This window comes from Solanum dulcamara, chromosome 6, assembly GCF_947179165.1.
Source record: "Solanum dulcamara chromosome 6, daSolDulc1.2, whole genome shotgun sequence".
NCBI lineage: Eukaryota > Viridiplantae > Streptophyta > Magnoliopsida > Solanales > Solanaceae > Solanum > Solanum dulcamara.
In genome coordinates this window covers 17,948,270-17,957,094 of record NC_077242.1, presented here as the reverse complement: position 1 = coordinate 17,957,094, position 8,825 = coordinate 17,948,270, and the positions used below count along the sequence as shown (strand labels likewise).

General features: G+C 37.0%; 1 non-coding gene across 1 annotated transcript; it reads left to right on the top strand.

The window, feature by feature from the left end:
• The first annotated feature begins 8,141 nt into the window (after positions 1-8,141).
• On the top strand, positions 8,142-8,300 carry LOC129893616 (U1 spliceosomal RNA). Its single transcript, XR_008767515.1, has one exon. It is a non-coding gene; the product is annotated as a U1 spliceosomal RNA (small nuclear RNA).
• The last annotated feature ends 525 nt before the right edge of the window (positions 8,301-8,825 follow it).

Here is an 8,825-nt window from a genome sequence, read left to right as displayed (position 1 = left end):
TGACAGCATCTGATGTCTCCACCTCTGTCCTACCCGAAAAAGCATACATGTGACTGCGTCCACCTCTACCACCTATCCATCCTGCTTGGGGACCACCCCCAGTACCCTAAGACTCACCTCTACCACCCTGCACACATCTCTAGGCTACTAAAATGGGGCCCTAGGGGCCTGAACCTGCTGACCCTACTGCATCTGGCATCTGTGATGACGAATAGTAGGACACTCGCTGGCAAAGTAACCTATCACAAAATTTTAATATCATTACCCTCTGAATTAATCTCTCTATGACGTCCCAGCTAAACCTGAATGGCCACCATGACCTGAATACTCTGAAGTCTAAACCCGAGATGACTAACTTAAAGTATGGCTGCTCTGACCGCTGGCACCTGCTGATCTACTATTAGTAAGCTGTAAGGCTTTTTGTACCATTCTGCTAGGTGAGTATTGATGTGGATGGCCTCTGCCAAAAGAACCCTACCATGTGACTGGCGTCCACTGAAACTTCTTTGGTGGTGAAGCCTCTTGTCGCGGCTTTTGTAGGACTCATGACACATAGCCTCAATAGTACAGGCATAATCTATTATTTGTAACAACGAACAGCCGGATGCAACCATATGCTCTATAGCAAACCTCCAAGAAATTGATAACCCTCTGATAAACTGGCGTATCTATTCCTCCTCTATCGGCATAATCATAGTAGCATGCCTTGCGATCTTATGGAATCAAGACTCATACTTTTGACCGTCATCGACCCTTATACCAACAATGTCAACTCATCTCTCAACCTCTCCCTCAAATTATGGGGTATATACTTCTCAAAAAAAGCCTCCAAGAACCAAGTCCATGACATCAGTGGTGATCCCATGGGTCTACAGCTGAGATAAGACCTCCACCACTGCTTCGCTGGTCCATCCAGCTAAAAAGCTGTGTAATCAACCCCGTGAGACTCTACCAACTTATGGTTATGCAACCTCTCTTGGTAACTAACCAAGAACTCATGGGAATCCTTGCTTGCGGCACCCGAGAACCAAGGAGGGCCTAATCTGATAAACCTGCCTAACATCTTCTGCTCCTCCGCAGTCATAACTGGCCTAACTTCCATATGCTGAACAACCATAAGAATAGGTTGTATTACCTGACGGGGAGCTGTAGTAGTAGGCTATCGAATCTGGGCTGGATCATACTGTGCCCCTGCCTATCCTGAAGTCTGAGCCTCCACTCAAACTTAAGGTCAGCAGATGTGCTAGGCAGGGTTCCTTCTTGGGACATACCCTCCATGAGGCTGAGAATTTGGGTCAGGGTATCCTGTAACAGTGGTATGGCCACGAATTTGGGTAGAGGTTGGGCTGGATCTGCCTCCCCTTGTTGAAGCTCGAACTACTCAACCTCAATGTCTGGCTCTGGCACTGGTGTTGCAGCCTAAGATCTACCTCGACTCGATGTCGGCCTTAACCTCTACCCTGAGCTGGGGCTCTATATGTAGGCATAGGGGCTTCTTGTCCACCCCAACTAGATCTTATCCTTTCCATTTAAGAAAGAGTGAAACAAATAAAATTTAAAGGTGTTCATCATCATTAGCGCACTATCAAAAACAAGAATAGTGATTTAATTTCTAACAATGTCTTATAGCCTCTTGAAGATTGAATACGGACATCATAATACCGATTCGTGGGACTATACTAGACATTTTCACCTGTAATAGTGAGACCAGTGAACATAGGCTCTGATACCACTTTGTCATGACCTGAGTCTGGGCCATGATGGCGTCTACTATAACCCCCGAGTAGCCAAGCCAAAGCCCAGACAAATCAAAAACAAATCTCAATCTAATTAAAAAATTAATAACATAAAAAAGGCGGAAGAAAAAGAATATAATCAAAGAAGAATTGGGCCAAGGTATAGATTTGTAAATATGATACAAAATATACAAAATGCCCAAGAGTGACCAAAAGAAATGACGAACTGACACTAGACCAAACTTCGGACCTGGTGTCACCTATACAGGAGCTACTAAGTACAAAAGCTGACAATAGGTATAAATATACAATACAGATCTGACTGTCCAAAATGCAAAATTATAAGTCAGAGCAAAAGAGGGGATGTAGCAAGACTCTAAATGCTGAGAGCTCACCATAATTTGAATTTGGCACCGCTACGGATAAGCAGGCGTGCGTTGGCGGCGGCTCAAACTGGGAGTTGCATAAAAAAATACAGAAGTGTAGTATGAGTACCAAAACAGGGGTACCCACTAGAATCACTGGCTGACCGAGCTTATAAAGAATAAATATATAATAAGCAGTACGATGATACTAATAACAATAAGAGATGAGCAAAACTACAAATATGGGGAAAGAGGGTGCGGGGATAATTATACAACAGTTAAGTAATCCAGACCAATCAAGGAAGCACATTAATACCCCCAACTGATAAAACACTGAAATAATACACAAATGTAAACTCGTAGCTAAGACTCAATATCCTCCAAAAGTATCATGCAGCCCCCGAAATTTACCCTTCGAGCTTCCCAATTATTGTAGTAATATTAGTAACCCGAATATGTATCATGGCAACACCAGAAATTCATGCCTCGAGCTTTTCAATAATAATAATAATATTAATAACCCGAGATATGTATCAACGGGTTGCCCAGAATTCACGCATCGAGCTTCTTAATGATAATAATAATAATAATAACTTAAAATATGTATCAACGGGCCTCTCAGAATTTACACCTTGAGCTTCGCAATAAGAAATGTCATAATTAAAACTATCACCGGTATTTCCTTTAAATCATTACACTTATTCATCAACCAAAAATCTTGAAATTTCCATTTTCTTTTTCTTTTAAAAATAGTTTTTAACACTGGCAAGGAAAATAAATACAAGTAGTATGCCAAAATCATATATTACTCACCTGAGACTCCAGTGTACCCAAAGCACGTCTTCTGGCTCAATATTTCAATATCATAAACAACCAACGCATAAACATAAGCCAAAAATCATAATAAGCAATCAATCTATACCAAATAAGTCAACAAACGGCACCCTAAGTTCAAATCAACTAGAAGCCATTTCTAGGATCCTAAACGATGTAAACAAGTCAAGAAATCACTAGACTAAGAAGCCAATGACTAATACCCCAAACTAGTCACTAACGATGATCATCGTTTCAAAACTCTTCATGGAATATAAACACCTAAATCGTCAACCAAATCATGCATTACTACTCAAAATATACCAATTCTAACCAAGCCAAGTGTAACAAGAGTAAGCTATTGCCTACCTCAATGCCGAAACAGCACCTGAATCACTAAATTTGAGTCTTTCATTTCCAAGCCTCCTCCAAATGATGTCACTCTATCAAATTATAGAAGAACACATCAAAACAAGGACAATGATACCCATATTGCTCTAATAATAAGTAGAACTAAAATTGGGACAAAATTTGATATTAGGACCTGCGCACGAAATTGAAAAATCAACTCTGTCACAAGGTCCCAAATAACTCAAGAAACTTGTACCCAAAAAGTGGGCACATTTTGAGGAACGGAAGAGCTCAAACAATCCCACCAAATTCAAGCTCTAGAATAGTTCAAAAAAGCAAGAAACAATGAATTTAAGCGAAACTTACAAAATATTTTGAACAGAATGTAATGACCCGTTAGGTCATTTTGAGAACAAGTCTTCCTCCCTTCATAAAAGACTCATTCCGTACATTTAAATTGTAAATTTTAGACTATTCAATAACTTCATTTAATTAATTGATGAGTGATTTTAAATAATTAATTTAATTGATGGGCTAAAGTGTTAATTTATCTAATACTTATACCACTTTTCTTATATTTAATAAAATAGGTTAGTAGGGTTTGTTATTTTAGTACATAATTAATAAGAAAAAGAAGGAAATAATATATATATCTATATATATATAATCTGATGGCAAATGCCATCAGATGTAAACGAGACGCCGCCGATGAAAAGGAAAAAAAATGGAAAAAAAAAGATACGGAGGAAGAAAGAAAAAAAAAGGGCAAAAGAAAAATAAAGGAGAAGAGAAAAATAGGGATTTTTATTTTAAAGCATCAAGGTAATTATTCTCATCCTTTTCATTAAATTTTCATGTGATTATGAACATATTTTTAGGGTATATTGGTGGAGAAACAATGCTGAAATAAGAAAATATGACCCTAGGGTTCTTCATATACAATCTTGATTTGGGGTCGAATAACGATCCATTTTAGCTGAAATTTGACATGTGAGTTTATTTTATCATGAGTGAATATAATCGGAAAGAAAATTTCAGATTTGACTTCAATGACATAGAATGAGTTAGTTCCCAAATTTTGATATGTTGAGATAGATAGTTAAATACTAGGTATATTATATTTTATGAATTCTATTAAATTTATGATATTGGGGAAATTAGAACCTAACCCTAGGCTTAAAATTTGGAAATATGAGAGTTGACATGTTATTTGACATCAACGTTAGAAACTTGATTATAGATTTGGGTAGGTTTTAGAGCTAGGCTAGACATATAACAATATGGGTGTTGTTAGTTTCGAAATCTTATTGTGGTTATTGATTTGATTAGATTATACTTATTTGGAGGCCCAACGAAAAGAGAAGGCTCAAGTACCAGAGTAATTGCTTGATTAATTAAGGCAAGTGAATTTCTAAACCTCAGTTTAAGCTTATAGATGCTTGTATTTTCCGTGTCATGTATACTAGGAAGTAATGAGAATTGGACTGAGTTATTGACTATATGATTGGCCTTTAAAAATGAAGATGAGGGGTATAAAATGGTGATCTAATGACATGTATTGGTGGAATTGATATGTTGTGATTGTGGATTTATTTTGGACATGTGAAATGGCTATGTTGATATGAGATAGGAAAAATTATTGTTATTGTTATATTATTATCGTGAATTATATGAACATGAATTGATTGCATTGATTTTGACATATTGTGTTAAGATTGAAAATGATACGAAATAAAGGGGTTGGGTCACACGCTCCGTGGCAGGTATTATGAAATAAAGAGGTCGGGCCACACGCTCCGTGGCAGGATATATATATATTTAGGGGACGGGCCACACGCTCCGTGGAAGGTTACATGGAAAGAAATGTCCCCCATGGGTTCCGGACTGTGATTCAGCGGATGTGTACCGATAGGACAGACATGCATCATTTCATTGCATTGCACTGCACCTTTTTGATATTTGTGAATTTGTGTTTATCTCCATATTGCTATGTGTGTGCTGAACTTGACTTGGTATGATTCATTGAAGATACTATTGATGAGTATTTGTGGATTGTATTACTGTTGTTATTGTACCAGTGTAGAGTTGGACTGATTTTATGCAGGTTGTAGTTAAGGAGGTTCGGTTGGGAGGACAGAAGTACTTGTATCTATTAAGCTTTGCTTAGTTTTAGTTATCCACTTACTGAGTACCGTGTTGTTTGGTACTCACCCCTTGCTTCCACACTTGTGTAGGTTGTGAGCCCGGACCTGCTTGAGCTCCTACTATTTTCTACTACATCCGAGGTTATCAATTCTGAATGTTGAGGTAGCTGTTACATCCATCTAGCGGACACCCTTACTCTTTTATTATGTTTTAGGTCCTATTCTAGAGACAAAGATATTGTGACTGTATTCTCTTTCGCACTTCGGTAATGTATTAGTGGCTTGTACACGTGACAACCAGTCTTGGGGAATTTTGAGATTATTTATTTATTTTTGAGTAAGTTAAACCTTGCTTTATCTCAATTACTTCCGCATTTACTTCCCGTTAGTTATTAGGCTGACTTATCTCGGTGGGTTGAGATGAGTGTCATCACACCCGGATTCGGATCGTGACAGGAAAATAGTCTCAAAAAGTTCCCACAAGAATCTCCAACGCACCGGAACGAAAATGTCCAAGAAATTCTCTCCAAATAACTCTTTTTCTAAGTCCCAAAATGGGACTTAGACTATTGAAAATGAGTATTTAATTCACTGGATTCAATGATTTTGTTCACCGCAATTGCGAGGCTCTGGACCGCAATCGTGAGACCCAAACAAATTACACTTGAAGATCGCGACACTCATCCCTATGATCGCAAAGACCAAATACCCCGACCTTCGCGATCGCGGCCCCTGACTCGCGAACGCAAAGAACAAAGTGGCCTGCGCTAGCAGTTCAACTGGTGCTGAACTTTGGAGGATGGAGTTTTTTATCGATGGGGGTCTGGAATTCATTTGGAACCCCACGAACGTAAGAGGACTTTGCTACCCAAATAGAAATGGCATTCTAAACTCAATGGAATCAACAGATTTTTCAACAGAGGTCGTTTCATTGAAAAGTTGATCAAAGTCAACACTTTTCAAAGAAAGCTTCCAAAATGCCCAAACGGCCTAAACCTCATTCTGAGCACCTCGGAACCCGAGCCAAAGGTCTTTCTAGACCAAACTCTGCATTCCAGAGCTAACCGCGCTGATGGAATTTTCATCCGAGCGCGTTTACTCAAAATGTTGACCAAAGCTAAACTTGGCTAAAACTTTAAAGTTAAAATGATAAATCGCACAAATTCAAAATGAAGATTATAAAACCCAAACCAACCTTTCTTAGAGACCAAAATGTACCTTTTGGAGCTGATGGAACCATCAAAATTCTCGTACGATGCCCGAATCTTCAGATGTTAACTAAAGTCAACTCTTTCAAACCTTAACCTCAAAAATGGCCAAACCACCTCAAAACTTAACCAGACATCTTGAGAAGCGTGCCACCCACCCTAACATCGTATATAAGCTATAAAAAAACTATGAAAAGGGGTAAAATAGTGAAAATACACAAAAGCACGAAAATGACCTTGAAGGTCATTACACATATTTTAAAATATTCATGATTAATTTTCTAAAATTAGTTAAAATATAATTTAATATTACAATATTGAAATCGTAAATGGACATTTCCACATCTAATTTTAAAAATAAGGTCAAACAATGGTTAGTGACTGTTATTTCTATCACAAACTGGACACAAGAGCCCGTGCCACTGCAGTCCCAATATGTGTTTTTTTTTGTCTCATATTATGTGATACATATAGAATTTGAAGAGTCAATCAAATTTTAATATGATTTTTAAATATCATAAATTGTTAATTATTGTGATACTTTTTTCGTAATGTAGAAATAATGTATGTTACTTCCTATGTTTCAATTTATGTGGTACTAATAGAATTTCAAGAGTCCACCACATTTTTATATATCTTTTAAATTTTTACGTTATTAATTATTGTGATTTATATTAATTTTTACATTATTTTAAAATAATATATATTACTTCCTCAATCCCAATTTATGCAACACTAACGAAATTTTGAGAGTCAACCGAATGATTTATATGTCTTTTAAATATTATAAGTTATTAAATATTGTGATGTGTTTCCATCTTTATTGAAAAAGAAGAGTAACACATTCATTTTCCTTATATCCCTGAAATGGAAAATCATTCTTCCTTTCATCATTCAATGACTTATTCTACAGTTTTATATTCATCCTTGTTTATACATCCTCTTGTCATATTATTGTGCATGAGAGCAATGAATTCATTAAATGAATATTTGTATCATGTGATTCATATAAATAGAGCTCTTAATGTTGCAAACCGCATGAAACTCTTAATGCTCATGCCTCTTTAATTGAACTTTACAATTATCATCAACAAGGGTTATTTCTTTGCTGCTTAATTTGACATGTTGTGCTTAATTTGACATGTATATATTACGATTTATTCTGACAACTTAGTTGTTGTGTTTTTTGCCAAAATCATTCAGTAAGTTAAGTAGAGAGGTAGATGCAATACCATGTGAATTCTTAATGTTTTAATTAACAAAATGTGGGGCTCTCTTTCCATGCATATTATTATTTGTAATTGTTTTAGTTGCCCAAGCACAATTTTATAATCAAAAGAATTTCATTATTCAATATTTCTTGTGTTCAAAGATAATCAAACATCCATTAATTTTCTTTTTCTATTTTCAAACATAAAGCTCAAGAGCGTAACGCCATTTTAAGTCATTCTCCCATATCGGCATCTAATACAAAAGTGGAGTAAACACAATAGTATTAATAACAAACTGAGCTAACTAGAGAATATAAATTACTGGACGGGGTCAATGGGTGATCAATAAGGCCCATGGCCTAGGCCAGTGACCTCCACTGCACTTTGGAGGGGTGCCTGCCTAAGGCCGGCCCAAGTGGTCGAGCCTACGTCATAATTTGTGGTAGTGGGGGCCTGCATATATAGGCCCCTAACCAAACCTAACCCAAAATTTTCTTGTCCAATATGAAATTGATGAGCTAAAAGCATTTTTGGCTACACAATTGTAATGACCTCCTAGGTCATTTCCTTGCTTTTGAGTAGTTTTACCATTTCAATCCTTTTCGTAGCTTCTTTATAGCTCTTATGTGATATTGGGATGGGTGGCACTCTCATCGCGGTGGTTGAGTGAACTTGGTGTGAGTTTTTCCCCCCTTTTAGAGGTTTAAAGTGAAAAGAGTTGACTTTAGTCAATATTCAGAGATTCGACCATCGTATGGAAATTCTAACGGTTCCATCAGCTCTAAAAGGTCCATTTTGGTATAGGAGGAAGGTTGGTTTGGGTTTGGAGTCTTCGTTTTGAGTTTGTGTGGTTTTATCTTTTTAACTTTACAAGTTGTCCAAGTTTCAATTCAATCAACATTTTGAGTAAACACGCTCGAATAAAAATTATGTAAGCATGGTTAGCTCCGGAACACCGAGTTTAGTCTAGAACGAACTTTGGCTTATTTTCCGAGGT